Consider the following 16,824-nt stretch of genomic DNA (forward strand, 5'->3'; position numbering starts at 1 on the left):
TTGGCAAAATGAAAACAACAATAAAGTTTTTAAGTGTAGTTAGAGAAGCAACATCAATATTAAAGGCTACTGGCCTCATCTTAATCCAGCAACTTGTTGAGAGTTGATCTGATAATTAGCAAAGCACAGAGAAAGCTCTGGTTATAAAACATTTGGCACAAGCACAGAACCTGGACTATTGCTTCCCTAGAGCAGCAACATGAGTGTCAAGTGGAAGTTTGTAGTAAATGCAGGTTCTCATGATCCACCCAGACCTACTGAATCAGAATCCAAATTTTAACAAGATTCCCAGGTGATTCGTATTCATATAAGAAGTGAGAAGCACTCCTCAAGGACACTGGCCAAGGAAAGGGGTTCGCTGTCTCAATGGATTCTTCGAGTAGAGAGTAGGAAGTGAGAATCTGGTAGAATTAGAATCAAAGAGAAAGAGGCTATAAAAGAAGAAGCTATAGAACCCAGAATATGTCACACCACTTTATTGGCAGCGGTCCTCTGGCGTAACTGAAAGGCACAGTAGCCATGTGAGTTACGGAAATCTTAGGTTTGTAAATCTACAGTACGCCAATATTAACTTATTTATAAGTTTTTACAAACTAAGATATCAATATTTTTGATATGTTAATTTTAAGTGTTTAAAGAGGTCAGAAGAAACCATTTAAAAGCTTTAATCCTTTCTCGTGAGGTGAGGATAGTTCCAAGAGTAAGGTGAGCTATGGAAGCTGGAAAGGTAACATCAGCATGGCATTTTGAGAAGGGAAGCAGAGACCCGAGCCAGAGAGAGGCAGCAGGGGAATTCCAATAGGAAGGAGCAAAGGTGAGAGCCAAGAAGGAACAGTGACCGGCAGTTCAGCTGTATTTATGTTTCAAAAAATGTATCACACTCTAATGCCGTGTAATCAGGCACCTAATCTCATCTTTTTGCTCAGATGAAAAAAAGATACTGCACAGTGCATTTGAGTAGGAAGCTTCTTCTTTCTTGTTCATCTGCATTTGGATCTTTATGATCTTTGAAATATTCCGAAACCACCAAGTGAAGCCATACATCAAAGTGGAGAGGCTCTAAAAGGGTACAGGAGACCACGTGCTATCCTCCTATACATAAATGGTCTTCCCTAGAAAAAAGTATTTTTCAGGAGGGACATCAGCTGCACCACTATGGAGTAGAAATCTCTTTGGGTGGGAGAATTTAATTCACACTGACACTTTAGTAAGAATTAGCACATACACACAAAAATGATTGAGGGGGCGCCTGGGTGGCTCAGTGGGTTAAGCTGCTGCCTTCGGCTCAGGTCATGATCTCAGGGTCCTGGGATCGAGTCCCACATCGGGCTCTCTGCTCAGCAGGGGGCCTGCTTCCCTTCCTCTCTCTGTGATCTCTTCCCTTCCTCTCTCCTACTGTGATCTCTCTCTGTCAAATAAATAAATAAAATCTTTAAAAAAAAATGATTGAGACAATTATTACCAGTAGTTAACTATCAGCTTATTATAAGCTTGGGGGGGGGGGGTGTGCAGGAGGGAGCTCCTAATAACTGAAAAGGATTCCAGAGCAAAGCAAATATCATGTTCTGGTGCACAAAGAGTTCCTCTCTATCCACAGGAATTGTCCATGGCCCTGGAAGCTGATAATTAGAGAGTTCAGTAGGTAACTGGAAAGAGTCCTTTAAATGTGGTTGAACGGATGGTTCTCAACCGTGGCTGCACTTTGGAATCACCGGAGAAGCATTTAAAAAATACTTATTCCCCGGGCCCAACCTCTGGACCCTCTGATTTAATCAGTCGGAGGCACCATCTCGTCATCTGTGCTGTTTGAAAAGCTTCTGGGTGATTCCAATCGGTGGGTGCCAGGAATACTGAGCTAATAAGCTTCTGCAGGGAAAGGCAGCAGACACTCTTGCTAGCACGGCACCTGTGATCTCAGAATCCACCCAGCCCCTCCCTGTCTCCAGCATTGTAGGCGGTCGGTCGTCTTTCCCACCTTTCCCAGCATCTTCAAAGAGCCACCAGTTCCATCACTTTGGTTTGTAACATTGGGTGCGTGGGCCTGAGCAACTCCGGGCTGGCTGATCCCATAGGCAACAGTGTGAGGGGCACAGGAGGCACTCATCCGGGCATCGGTCAGGAGCATGGCAGTGCTCAGGCTGCCCCAAGGCCTGTGGTCTTTTGGTAGGGCTGTGTACACAGCCAATGGAGGAAAGCTCTGGAACCAGCTGCTTCCGAGACTTGGCCAGGCCGCCCGAGCTGCAAGGGTCTGGCTGCCCTTCAGGAAACAACAAACACTCTGATGTCTTAAGCAGCTCTGAGCTGTCATTCCAGCAAAAGTGCTCCTGTCCCTTCTCCTGATGCCTCGTCCAGTCCTGTTGTCTCTGAATGAGCCCTCCGCTTCCATTTTACACTCTCTCTAATCTCCGCTCTCCCGTATGATACTTGCCACCTGGTGGCTCGGCTTTCTCCATCTCTTTCTCTCTGTGTCCCCTTGCCTCTTGGTTTCTGCCATTGCCACTGACTGCCCCCTCCCCAGGGACAAGAAAAAAGCTCTAAACGCCTTCACTGATCTCTCTTTTAACAGAGAATGCCTCGGAGAGACAAATATCTCGAACCAACCTGCCTGACTCAGGCTAGATGTGCCCGGAGTCCCAGCACCCGTTCCCAACCCTGGCTACTGGGGCCAGATTACAGGTCAAACGATAAAAAAACAGGGGCAAGAGGGGCGTCTGCGTGGCTCAGTGGGTTAAAGCCTCTGCCTTCCGCTCGGGTCGTGATCCCAGGGTCCTGGGATGGAGCCCTGCATCGGGCTCTCTGCTCGGCAGGGAGCCTGCTTCCTCCTCTCTCTGCCTGACTCTCTGCATACTTGTGGTCTCTGCCTGTCAAGTAAATAAATAAAATCTTAAAAAAAAAAAAAAAAAAAAACAGGGGCAAGAACTGCTTTGGCCTCTCTCTCTTTTTTTTAATTGTGTCCTAAAAGGGGACTATGAGGAGGCTGTTTCCTAGACCCATTCAAGAGGAAATAAGCCTATATAAGCTAAATTAGCTATATAAATTTAGCTATATAATATTATTAATAATAAATTCCTATATAAATTTAGCTATATAAGCTAAATTAGAGACAATGTATCCAGTGTGTACCTGGTAACCTTTTGCTTGTGTTGCTTCCATTTAGAGGTTTATACACAGTAAACAAAGTTTTCAAACACTGCCTTATGATTTGCTGGGAATCTCAAGAGAAGAAAAGAAAGTGGTTCTCACACGCACCAGTACTGGATTCCTCTGTTTCAACTCATGTATTGTCTCTGCTTATTTTTCACACACCAGTAGAAGTGAAAGATGTATTTGCTGTCTTAATAAACCATTTTAGAGACGGATCAGTCAGTTAAGCATATGACTCTTCATTTCTGCTCAGGTTGTGATCTCAGGGTCATGAGGTCGAGCCCTGTGTTTGGCTCTGTGCTCAGCAGGGAGTCTGCTTGGGATTCTCCCTCTCCCTCTGCCCCTCCCCACACATGCATGTGTGTGCTCTTTCTCTCTCTCTCTCTCTCCCTCTAAAAATGAATAAATCTTTTTTTATTGCTTTATTTTGTTATGTTCAGTTATCCACTGTATAGTGAATAAGTAAATCTTAAAAAAAAAAAAAAAAACCTGTTATATGCCAATAAAAGGTTGGAGAATATATTGAATTGTTCCTCCACTGTTGGCGCCCTGCTCCTGAGACGGTCTAATGACTGTGCTGGCCCACTCCGACTTAGCCACCACTCGTGACCTGGTGTTACTGGTGAGGAAACATGGCACAGAGAGAGGATGAACTAGCCCATGAGGGCTTTTCATGAAACTTCCACTTTTGCAAATACAGGAAATGTCACGGGAGGGAAAAAACCAAAGCGGGAGCCCCACTCCTCCCCTTCCGGAGGCTGTAGTGAAGCGAAGACACTGGGTTGTTACAAAGAGAGTAAGATGGCCTGGCAGGGAGGGAGTCCAAGAGAACATTCCACGTAGCTATTTCCCCTGGCTTCCCAAAAGTCATCGCTCCGTCCAGCAAGCCCTGAGTCCTCATGGTTTTCTGCAATGTCGTCTACTCAGTGAACAACTGTGAGGGCCCGCCTACTTGAGGCGTCCTACTGCATGCCAGGGATGCAGTAATGGTGCTGATATTACCTTAAATGTATTATTATAACGACGACGACATTTGTTATTTACTGAGAGCTTGCTGTGTCAGGCAGGGTTCTAAGCACTTACACATCCTTTTTTGCCCCTTTTAGAGATGAGGAAATAGGGACAAGAGGGCAGCAGCGGACCCAGGAGGAGCTTATGATCTAGAGGTGAGGGGACTGGCGCTTTATGTGTGACTGCGATAGCCCCGATGGAGGATGACTAGCCTAGACTCTGCTTTAGAAGAAGGAATCACAAAATGAGGCCTATCACTGGGGTCCCTCTGGGAAATTTACATCCGGTGACATCACCACAAATTCCTGGAAGGTGCATGTGTTTGGTTGGTGAGGCTGGACATTTGGCCCAGCCTTTCAGGGCCAGCTCCTGGCAAATCGCACCTGGTTAGGGCGCCTGGGTGGCTCAGTGGGTTAAAGCCTCTGCCTTCGGCTCAGGTCATGATCCCAGGGTCCTAGGATCAAGACCCACATCGGGCTCTCTGCTCCGCAGGGAGCCTGCTTCCTCCTCTCTCTCTGCCTGCCTCTCTGCCTACTTGTGATCTCTCTCTCCATCAACTAAATAAATAAAATCTTTGGGGAAAAAAAAAAAAAAAGGCAGCTGGTTATATGGCAGCGGAGGGAGCTGAGCCAAGCAGCCTGATGATGCAGTTCTCCATGGTTCCACCACGGCAGGGGAACCCCTTCTAGCCTGGCAAGACCCTAGAAGGAGGGACTAGAGAAGACCCAGAGCCCACCAGTATTGGGGCAGAGCGGGGGAGGGGCGGGCCTTGCCCACGCAACACGCCTTTGCGCTCTGCCCTCTGGAAGGGAGCAAGAGAGGGTTAGCGGCCCCCGGCTGGGATCCTGCAGCAGAGACTCCGGTCAGGGAGGAGGAGACTTCCCTTATGGGCCCAAGAGGTTTTCCCGTGTCAATGTGAATCAGAGACCTGGGTGGGGTGTGGAGCCTTGACTCTAGTGGTGAAGAAGGAGAGGAGGTAGGCTCAGGCTGGGGAATCCGTCCATCCTATTGACCAAACCAAAGCGCCCTGCTTCTGCCTGTAGTTACAGACGGTGGGGTCACCTCCAGATCATCCCCAGCGTCACTTCCTCAAACTCAGAGGATTAAGGCACGCCTGTATGACTGCAGGAGGACAACCCGCATTTTGAGTTCCCTACATGGCACTGGGATCTGGGCAGTCACACACAGCCTACTGATATTTACCCGTAGAAAAAACGTTTCTGGAGCCCCCAGCCTCAGGAAATAGTCCCAAAGCCCATCTGACTTTCACTCAGCTCACACTCTGAGGAAGGGTTTCTGGAGTCAGTTATACTTCTTCTTCTTCTTCTTTTTTTTTTTTTAAAGACTTTATTTATTTGTTTGCCAGGGATAGAGGGAGAGAGAGAGAGCAAGCACGGGCAGACAGAGAGGCAGGCAGAGGCAGAGGGAGAAGCAGGCTCCCTGCCAAGCAAGGAGACCAATGTGGGACTCGATCCCAGGATACTGGGATCATGACCTAAGCTGAAGGCAGGTCTTAACCAACTGAGCCACCCAGGCATCCCTGGAGTCAGTTATACTTCTAAAGGATCTGTGATTGTTTGACTAGGAGGAACACAGAACAGGGTCCAAACAGTGAGGACAATGGTCATCGTGGAGCAGGTCTTCAAGGAGGAAGCATTAATGCAGCCCCATTTGGTTATGCAAATGAGTGCAGATGAATGCAAATCGGCATCAGCTGGCTCCCAAGGAAGGTTGAAATACAATATTTGGGGAGGTGAGGAGATGCACAGAACTGCAAACAGTCCATGGAGCCTGCCGAAGGGACAGAAGGATGCTAATCCCTTCCCTTTGGGAGCCACCCAACATGATGAAACACCTCAGACAGGTCAAGGTGGTCTCACAGAGGTCAGGGGACAGAAAGACTGTGGACTAGAGGGACCCAAGGGGAAGTCATCTTGGTGGAAAGGGAGGGGGAGGAAGCTGGGGAAGAGAGGTTTGTACTGGTCACCTGGGCCCATAGCATGGCCCCAGTTCTATTGGTGAAGGGCTAATCTGGGTACAGCAGGGTTTGTGGGGAAAGGGTTGGTGGGAAATGGTTGTGTGTGAGTCAGTGTGTGCATGTATGTAACAGACCTAAATCACAGAGATGCTTTCACTGGGAGCCCAGAATGATTTTAGCACAGAATAAGCTGAATCCAGTAATAGTCATCCTCTAGCCTCGTGGGGGTGAACCTGAATTTCGACTCTAGCCAAATAAAGCAAGTCTAGCTCCTTGAACGAAGACAATCTCTGAGTTCTTTGCTTTATTATGAGAGGGAGGCCCGTACAGAGAGAAGAAAGCCTTTCAAGTGTCAGGTGGAGTTTGGAGGCTGACATATAATAGTTTTACCCCAGGTTCATGAAGCAGGATCTCCTGACATCTTGGTGTCTAGCCTTGAGGGAGTGGTAAGTCAGAAATGTGTCACTGTCCCCATACCCCCTTGTATGTACTCCCACGGGGCACAGTCTGGGAAACATGGGCCATACTGATTATTTGCTCTCTTTTTAAAATGTCTTGTGTACTCTTAAGGGACCATAAACCATCCTGTCTTCATCCTTCAACGGAGAGCATCACTACTAAATGTAATACCTTATTGCATTTTCACGACTGCAGCCCTCAATCAAATCAGATCTGGGAACTCATCTCACAAGCCAAATGGAATTCAGCCAAGGATCAGATCCAGCCTTCAAACTGGACCTTTTCCCCCTCTTTTCATTGTCATTTCTTTATGGCTTTTTGCATTCGACGCAGATGCATTTGACCCAAACCTGATGATGTGCTCAAGTGGGAAGAGAGTTTCCATTAACTCCCCATTTCACAGTCATCACTAAATTTAACCTCTGATGTAAAGTCTCAAGTTCTTTGCCCTAAAAATAGCTTGGGGCTGGAATGGGAGTGGAAGTGAAGATCAGGGTCAAGCTGTGACTTTAATCAATCAGAATTTGGTTAAATGCCAATAAATTCCCCTTGTCCTACCTGTGCCTTGTCTTCACGTCTACTGTCTGGGGGGTAGGGGGTGTGTCCAGACACGCCACTGCTCTTCCCCATCAGACTTGGCCCCCATTAATGAACATGGAATAGCACAATCTCTGTTGGGAGCACTATTAGCCCTTTGAAAACTTCTAGAAAATTGGCCGGCTTTCCCTTGGAAATCTGACCTGATACAAATGTCCTTGGAACACTATTTTTGGAAAAGAAAACAAATACTAATTAAAGGCTTCCTGCCAACAATCTCAATAGTAGAAATGCAAAACTACAATGGTTTATGCTAAATATATCCTATTGAAAAGAAAGCTGAAGTTATAGCAGTTAAAATAACACATCAGTCATTTTTTCACAAAACTGCAATTTCCAGCACTCTTAATCTCCGCACCCCCCTCCCACTCCCCCACCAAAGGAGGTTGGTCCATTGTAAAGCTCCATCCTCCCCTCTTGCCCTCCTGAGATGCAGGGCAGGCCAAGGCTCAGTGGAGTCTCCTGGAGAGGAAGATGGATGAGGTCAGGACCAGTGTGTGCTCTGGCTTTTGTTCTTCCTCCCTCTTGTGGTTTTATGTTCTCCTGGGCAGGCTGGGGAGTGGGAGGATTGACCAAGGGAAAGAGGAAAGATGTTTCCCTTAACTAGGCTCCAATACAATCGTCTGCAGAGAGCCCGGGTCCCCCTCCCACATCCCCTGTCCAACCTGGGTAATCAAACCTCTCTTTCCCTCTTAGCCTCAGGTCACTGACGTGCTCTTGCCCCGAACAGCACTCTGAGAAGCTCCCCCCCCACCGTCTCTCACTGCCGCCCACGAGATTGCCTGTACAGTCCCCTTGAGTTTGTTAAACCCTTGTTTATCTCTGTACTCCGCAGAGGCACAGGATTTGAGCTGGTTAATCAGTCAGACTAAATAAAGCCACCGAGGCAGACATGATAAAAGCCATTGTGCATCATTAAGGGCTTAACCAAATTACATGCGTGAGAGAGAAATGTTTGCTTGATGATGCAACTCCCTGGGCCGGACGGCTCAGAGTAAATCCCACCAACAAAATCACAGAGTATAAATGACATATTATAGACAGTGCCCAATCTATGAAAAAGCTGAGCTCCAGAAGTTTCTAAGTCAGTGCTTAGAAACCCAAGATGCATGTCTTCCCCAATCACAAGGTTATAAGTGGTGACTTGGTTGCAAAGACTTTTCTGCAGAAGGTGGTTTAACCCTCAGTGTGGCCACATGAGAACAGAAGCCTGAGTTCCGAGTCTGGGAGTGGGAGCCACATCCTCTGGGGAGAGGAAGAGAAAGAAGTGCTCCTCCCCTTTTCCAGGGAACAATGCCAATGCCAGCCCTGACTGCCCTCCTCCACTGCAGAACCCCCTTTCTCCAGGGATCTGGACCTTGATTTGTCCTAAACACGTACGCTTCTCCTGGGTCAGCCTCAACTTCTCTAGGGCACCCAAAACCACCCACCTCCTTCTCCACCTCTTTACTCAAACCCTAGTCCCTCACCAAGATGAACAGAAAAGCAAACAATTAATTCGTCCTAACTAACATCTGATTTTCTAGTAGTCTTTTCCTTTCTGTAAGAGCGTAGGTCTTTGGAAAAGACTGCTTCTGTGTTCAGGATTTCACCTGGCAATAGAAGTTTGGAGGATCAAATGGGACACGAGATAATAATAGATCTGTTTTTCTGAGAGCTTGCCTCAGACTGTAATTATCCTTTTTTTCAACTCCTAGCCTCATGAGACAAAACAAGTCACCACCTGCAGAACAGCAGTGTGGGGCTGTCTGTCGCCCCCCTGTGCTTGATTATTCTGCCTCAATAAGGCAGGACCATTCATTTTCCCACTGGGAAATGAATCCTGCATGGTGATATTGACCTTTGTAACAGATCCGAGTTGCTCTGGGCAGTCTACTTTCCTTTAGTTTCCTTGGGCAAAAGCACTCACTCATTTGGAGGAATTACCCCTCTCCTGTTGGATGTATTGAATGGGCTTTTCAATCATATTGGTCATCCTGTCTGTAGCCAATGGCTGGGCAAACCAACCCTGCACAGGCCAACTGCTGTCTTCCTCTTTCAACTTAGGCACAAAAAGACTAAGAAGAGTTGGAATGGTTCATCCTTTCCAGTGGGGATGTCCAGGTAAGACCATTTAGTAATGTCTGCTACTGAGGTCTTTGGAGATGCCGGGGCCTGTCCATTTTGAAGCTGCCTTTCTCCATTTTCCTTCTGTACCCCAGTTCCCTTCCTTCCTTTCCATTCAATAACGGGTTTCTGGTGCTTGACACAAAACACCTGCCTGATGACAGCCCCGGCCTCCCCATCAGTACCATGAATGTGGGGATAAGACCTCCAAAGGATGACATGCTACTTATTCCACTGAAGGAGCTCCCTCCTACCCCAAAACTTATCCTAATACCCCAATCCCACAGTCAACCCTAGAAAGGCTTTGGGCCTTTTTGGTGCTTCTGTTGTTTGATTTCTAAGAGTTTGATGGAAGACCAGTGGAGCCTGGTTTGCCTTCTTTCCCGTGAATGGTAGAAGGGTCTATCATCTCCTCCCACCTGTCTTAAAATCAGTCTCTGCACATTCCACTCCTTTCTAGCCAGCCAGGCTTCCTGGAATCACTTAGCAGATTTTATTGCATTTGTCTGCAAAGCTTTGGTTTTATTTGTTCACACAACTGAATCTGTCATTAGTTAAATTCCTAGCAGTATAAGAAAATAAACTGAAAAAGTTAAGGCCACGTAAGGTCCTGTTGTGCATCATTTCCCCATGAAGCTGAAGACAAAATGCTTGGGAGATGACACAAATCCAAATAAGTGAAAGTTTCCTTAGCCCGCGTCTACAACTATGCTTGCCAGCAATCTCCCACTTGTTCAGGATAGTCACACTACAAAGCTCATTACCTGGACCTTTTGAAACTCCTGTCAACTGCCTGGAACTTCCGAGTGAGCTGAAGGTGTTTCCTGCCCAGTATGTCTTACTGCAGTTATAGGCCAATGCTGGGATACAAGATTCGTTTGGAAACACTGGGATGCAAAGCAGCTCAAGCTCTGAGAGACAGTGTAGGGTGAAGTCAAGAGCCAAATTCAGGTAGTCCAATTTGAGGGTTATACTGCCTCTCCAAGAAAGAAGGGACTGGATGATTTCATACTGAACTTTGCTGGCTTAATGTAGGAGGCTGTTGGTCATACTTAAATTGTCTGTTCTTCATCAAAATTAACTATAAAGTAGGGGCACCTGGCTGGCTCAGTCAGAAGACTCCCAAACTCTTGATCTTAGAGCCATGAGTTTGAGTCCCACATTGGGTGTAGAGATTACTTCATTTCTTCATGATTCATGATTCAGTCTGGAATGGTTGTGTGTTTCCAAAAATTTATCCGTTTCTTTTAGGTTTTCCGATTTTTGGTGTACAATTTTTCCTAATAGTCTCTTATGATCCTTTGTATTTCTTTGTTGTCAGCTGTAACTTCTCTTTCATTTCTGATTTATTTGGTCACTCTCTCTTTTTTTGTTGATGAGCCTGGCTAGAGGTTTATCACTTTTGTTTATCTTTTCAAAGAACAAGCTCTTAGTTTCAATAATTTTTTTCTCTTGTGTTTTTTTTAGTCTATTTCATTTATCTATGCTCTGATCTTTATTATTTCCTTCCTTCTATTAACTTTGGGCTTCATTTGTTCTCTTTTTAATTTCCTTAGGTATAAGGTTAGATTGTTTATTTGGGATAACAAATTTAGGTTTTGAGATTTTATTGTACCTGGAGCCAGTTTTGTATTGTTATGGACTTCCCTCTTAGAATTGCTTTTGTTGTATATAGATTTTAGAAAGTTGTGTTTCCATTTTCATTTGTCTCAAGGTATTTTTTTTGTCTCAAGGTATTTTCTCTTTGATTTCTTCACTGACTCATTAGTTGTTCAGTAACGTTCTATTTATGTCCCACGTGTTTGTGTTTGTGTATGTGTGTATAAGTGTGTGCTTTCTTCTTCTTTTTTTAAAATCTTTTTTTAAGATTTTACTTTATTTTATTTATTTGACAGACAGAGATCACAAGTAGGTGGAGAGGCAGGCAGAGAGACAGAGGAGGAAGCAGGCTCCCCACTGAGAAGAGAGCCTGACATGGGACTCGATCCCAGAACCCTGGGATCATGACCTGAGCCGATGGCAGAGGCTTTAATTTCAATCTTCCTAAATTCATTGAAACTTGTTTCATGGCCTAATATGTTATCTATCCTATCGAATGTTCCATGTGCTTTTCAGGAAAAAAATGTGTTTTCTGCAGTTTTTTTGGTGTATTATTCTGTATAATCTATTAAGTTTATCTGGTCTCTTTGGTTATTTAAGACTAATGTTTTCTTATTGGTTTTCTCTCTGGATGACCTACCCATTGATGTTGGTGGGGAATTAAAGTCCTTTACTATTACTGAATTACTGTCAATTTCTCCCTTTATGTCTGTTTATGTTTGCTTTATATATTTAGGTGCTCCTATTTGGGGAGCATAAATATTTACTAATGTTACATGCTCTTATTGGATCGATCGCTTTATCATTATGTAATGCTATTTTTTTTTTTAGATTTTTTTGAAGATTTTATTTATTTGACAGTGAGAGAGAGATCACAGGTAGGCAGAGAGGCAGCCAGAGAGGGAGGGGGAAGCAGGCTCCCTGCTGAGCAGAGAGTCTGATAGGGGACTTGATCCCAGGACTCTGGAATCATTACCTGATCCGAGGGCAGAGGCTTAACCCACTGAGCCACCCAGGCACCCCATGTAATGCTATTCTTTGTCGTTTGTTAAAGTCATTGTTTTAAAGTCTATTTGGTCTGATACAGGTGTTATTATTACACCTTTGTCTCTGCTTCCATTTGCATGGAATATCTTTTTCCATCTCTTCACTTTAGTCTGTGTGTCTTTGCAGATCTGAAGTGAGTTTCTTATGGGCACCATATAAATGAGTCTTGTTTTTTTTACCCATTTAGCCACCCTATGTCTTTTGATTGACATACTTAGGCCATTTACAAATAAAGTAATTATTCATAGATATGGACTTATTACAATTTTGTTAATTGTTTTCTGGTTGTTTGTATAGTTCTTTTCTGTTCCTTTCTGCTTCTCCTGGTCTCCTCCCTGTGGTTTGATATTTTTCTTTAGTGTTATGCTTGGGTTCCTTTCTCTTTATTTTTGGTAGACCTATTGTAGGTTTTTAGTTTGTGGTTACCATTGGGTTCATATATATTGACTTGTGTACACAGCAGTTTACTTTAAGCCGATAGTTGCGTAAGTTTGAATGCATTCTAAAAGCACTACCTTTTCACTCCACCTCGCCTACCATGTTATACGTTTTTGATGTCATATTTTACATTTCTATTTTGTGTATCCCTAACTACTCATTGTACTTATATTTTATTTTACTATTTTTGTCTTTTAACCTTTATACTGGTTGTTTAAGTGTCTGATCCACTGCCTTTACTGCACATTTGCCTTTACCACTTAGGTGTTATTTTTTCTTTGATACGTTTTCTTATTTCTAGTTATGACCTCTTCTTTTTTGCTTACTAGAGATCCTTTCACATTTCTTCTAAGTCCACTTTAGTGGTGATGAACTCCTCTAGTTTTGTTTGTCTGGGAAAGTTTATCTCTTCTTCAATTCTGAAATGACAACTTTCTGCTGAAAAATAAGCTGGTAATCTTATGATCTTTTTCATGCATTTTTCTCTTGCTGCCTTTAGAATTCTTTCTTTATCTTTAATGTTTGCCCTTTTAATTATAAGATGTCTTGGGGTGGATCTCTTTGGTTCATCTTGTTTGGGACTCTACAATTCCCAGACATCGATGTCTGTTTCCTTCCCCAGGTCAGGAAAATTTTTCAGCCTTATTTCTTTAAATAAATTTTCTGTCCCACACTCTCTCTCTTCCCCTTTGGGACCCTACATGCAAATGGTAGTATGCTTGATGTTTTCCCTGAGGTCGTTTAAACTATTCTTATATTTTTTATTTGTTTTTCTTTTTGCTGTTCCGATTGGGTGATTTCTACTACCCTGTCTTCCAGATCACTGATCTGTTCTCCTGCATCTTTTAGTCTGCTACTGATTCCCTCTACTGTGTTTTTTCACTTCAGGTATTGTATTCTGTGGTCCTTATTGGTTCTTTCTTTTATTTTCTAACACTATATTGAAGTTTACACTGTGTTCTTCCATTTTTTTTTCTGAATTCAATGAGAATCTTTATGATCATTACTTGGAACTCTTTATTAGTTAAATCATTTATCTCCATTTCATTAGGGTTCCCCATCCCCCAGGCTTTTATCTTGTTCTTTTGTTTGGAACATATTCCTCTGTCTCCTCATTTTGTTTGACTTTCTGTGTTTATTTCTATGAATTAGGCAGAACAGCCACCTCTACTGGTCTTGAAGGAATTGCCTTTTGTAGAAACAACCCCTGTTTAGACTGTGTGCTCAGTGGCTTTGACAGGCCAGTCAGAGCTGGAGTGAGAGTGGGCATGTGGTCCCAGGGTGCACTGTGTCAGGCCACCTCAGTGCCATGGCCAGAGCTGGACCCAGACTCGGAGGGGGGGGGGTCCTTTCTCTATATTTTTGATGTCAGCAGTTACTCCCTAATCTTTCCTTATCAGCTCTGTACATTTCTCCGCTTAAAAAGGAATATTTAGCATTTTTCTGTAACGTGTGTATTACAATGCCTTGAGAAATTACTATGCTTTGGGAAAGAAATGAAAAGTTTTAGTCTATTATGATGATTCAAAACATTCATCCTGAACTTCCATGAGAAAAAGAAAATACACTGGTGTTGCTTCTTTGTGATATTATGAATTTACTATTTAAAATGTAAAATTAAGATAGCTGAAATTTACTCTTCAAATAGGAGTACCTATATGAAAGTAAATCCCGATTATACAGAACATCGCCAGGGTGAAGCATGGGATTTCATGGCAGCCAATTTAACTACATGACAGTCTTGATTTTCCAATTAAAGATCTGGCAGAAACACAAAAATAAGAATTGGCAGTTATCTGTGAATTTTAACTATTTGTGTTTTTTTCATGCCTGTTTCTAGAATTTTCTGACAGATATCAGTAGTTAAAGATAAAAAAGTAAGAGATGTAGTACTGAGAGGGTGGGACAAGCTTGGGCTTTGTTTACCTTGGGTTTGAACCTTGGATCTCCCATTGGCTAGATGAATGGCTTCCGGCCATTTCTTTAATGTATCTGAGATTCTGTTTCCCTGCCTGTAAAATGGAGATCCAGAATACGGATGGCGCAGTGAGTGACTGGCTGGCTGGCACAGCTGCACGCAGAGCGGGACGAGAAGCCACAAATTCTTTCCTCCATAACTTCAGAGGTAGAAAAAAAGATAGGTAATATTTTCATCCTGCAGTCCTCAGGAAAGCATCTATCCTTAGTATTTTCCCACATTAACAAGTAAGGGATAATCTTCAAGTACACAGATCACACTGACCTTGGAGCCAGAGACCAGCATTTGATTTCAGCATCCAACTGGGACTCCTGATTTTCTATACATCAGGAGAGAGAGAGAGAGACAGACAGACAGACAGACAGCCGCACTCAGTTTCAAACCACTGGGAGGGCTGTTGTAAATATACACAAGCCATCAATTACCTTTAAATGCTTCAGAGTCTTGTTCCACACAATAACAAGTATCACAGAGGGAAAATGCTTGTAAAGTGTGAGACTTCCAATGGAACAGTCCACTGAAACCTGCAGTATTGTTACAACTGTATGATCTGGTGACATCTGACACCCAGCTGAGACCTGGGAAAGCAGTTACATTAGGAAGAGAAAATGATTTTAAAGCTTGTACATGCTTTGCGGTCATTGCACTATTTCTTGGGAGTCCGTTTCTTTTGCTCATTGCAACTATTATGCTTACAGGGGCTTATTCTCAGCTTTGACCACAGGCATCCTGAAAGACAGCTTTAATTCTACTTACTTGCCAATTTTAGGGAAGATTGTCAATGTTTTTCTTGAGTTGTTTTGTTATGTTAGAGCTGACTTGCAGTGTGGGTCAATCTGAGAGACAAGCAGCATGGTGGGCATGCTTAGAGCCAAGTGGATTTAATTCCCAACAGGCTCCACTGCTGTGAGCTGTGTGACCTCAGGCAAGTCACTGAGCCACTCTGAGCCTATTTCTTCAACTCTTAAATAGATATAATAATACAGCATCTTGCAGGAGCTTTGCAAACATTAAAGTTTTAGATACATAAGAATACAAAATACAGTTCTTGGAATATAATGGGTCCTCATAAATGTTTAGAAGTATACAGAACAGTCACTCATAAATATTGTTTATGAAATTAAAAAAATCAAAAGATATATTATACTAATGTTAACCCACCCACATTACAGATGATTAGTTTGGATTCAGGATTCAAACCAAAACATCTTGTAAAACATATGCAGGGCAGACAAATTAATATTCATATGCCTTGAGAATATTCAGTTTTCTATTTCCTGACTTCTGGTATAAAATTTGTAATACACCCTAAGTTTTTTATATGCTCCCTCCTCTTTTTTCATTTTATTTACTTTAAATGAACAAATAAACCCACAGCATTGTCTACCGTATTAGTAATTAAAGCTGCAGGGGAATGGAGCTATAAAAATGAAACATTAACTCTAGTTATTAGAGGGAAGCCCAGAATCCAGGAGCTGATATAGGGAAATTTCTAGAAAAAGCTTAGGTTATTGATGTTTCTGGGTTGTTACTCAATGGTTATTTATTTTGAACCAGTAGGAATTAACCACAAAGGAATTTTGGCATAGCTATCATACCCTTTGCTAAATCAGAATTGGAGGCAGTATCTAGGGCATTTAACTATTCTCTGGAGAATGAAACTATTTCTTAATTACCTAACTAGGAAACTCATGTGCCTCTGGAGAATTCTTAGGAAACATTATAAAGCGTTTATGCAGATTACAGCCTCCGGTGGTAAATGCCCCAGCATGAATCTCCCATGGGGAGTCCTGTCAGCCTGATGCAGCTGGTTCTGCCTTCCAATCGTCTCCTCTCCATCCCTTGCTACTACCACTCATCTAGGGAACTTCCTACCTGGTCTGCTCCCTTCCACCCCCTTCCTGCTTCGCCCTATCATTCACTTCGCTGACACGAGTTCTCTTCATAAAACACGGCTCTAGGCTGGTCAGTTTCTCCTTCAGACACCTGTAGCGCCTCCCCATGTCCATACAAGTCCAAACTCCTTCAAATAACATTTAAGACCTTCCATGATTTGACCTCAGTGTATGCTGAAACCTCATCTCTTAGCTGTTTTCACCACCAGTTCCCTAACCTCATGCGTTCATTCAACAAACCTTTAAAAAGTGTCATAAATCAAACTTCTGATGAATGAACAAGACACAGCCTCTGTTTCCCGGGGCTCAGAGTGTGGGGATGGGCTAAACATGTAAAAAAGGCTACTGAATAAGGTGCTATCATATTTATTCACTAAATATCTAATGAATATTTTCCAAGTACCTATGATGTGCCAGGAACGCCCAAGGCACATGGTGGTGGGAGTGTCCAACATTTCACGGAGTCAGCAAAAGATTCCAAGAGGTAGTGGCACGAATTGAATCTTGAGAGATGAGCAGATGGCCTCCAGGGAGGGCACTGACAAAATCCATTTTCAGAAAAAAGGGTCTGG

At 43.5% G+C, this 16,824-nt stretch overlaps 1 long non-coding RNA gene across 1 annotated transcript in view; it reads right to left on the reverse strand.

Moving 5' to 3' along the window:
* Positions 1 to 1,463: 1,463 nt before the first annotated feature.
* LOC309865467 overlaps positions 1,464 to 16,824 on the reverse strand; it is a 76,586-nt gene continuing 61,225 nt past the window's right edge. Inside the window, exon 4 of the long non-coding RNA XR_014312107.1 lies at positions 1,464 to 2,257. This is a non-coding gene — a long non-coding RNA (uncharacterized lncRNA). The remainder of the gene's footprint in view (positions 2,258 to 16,824) is intronic.

Source organism: Mustela nivalis (genome assembly GCF_964662115.1).
Source record: "Mustela nivalis genome assembly, chromosome: 5".
Taxonomy (NCBI): Eukaryota; Metazoa; Chordata; class Mammalia; order Carnivora; family Mustelidae; genus Mustela; species Mustela nivalis.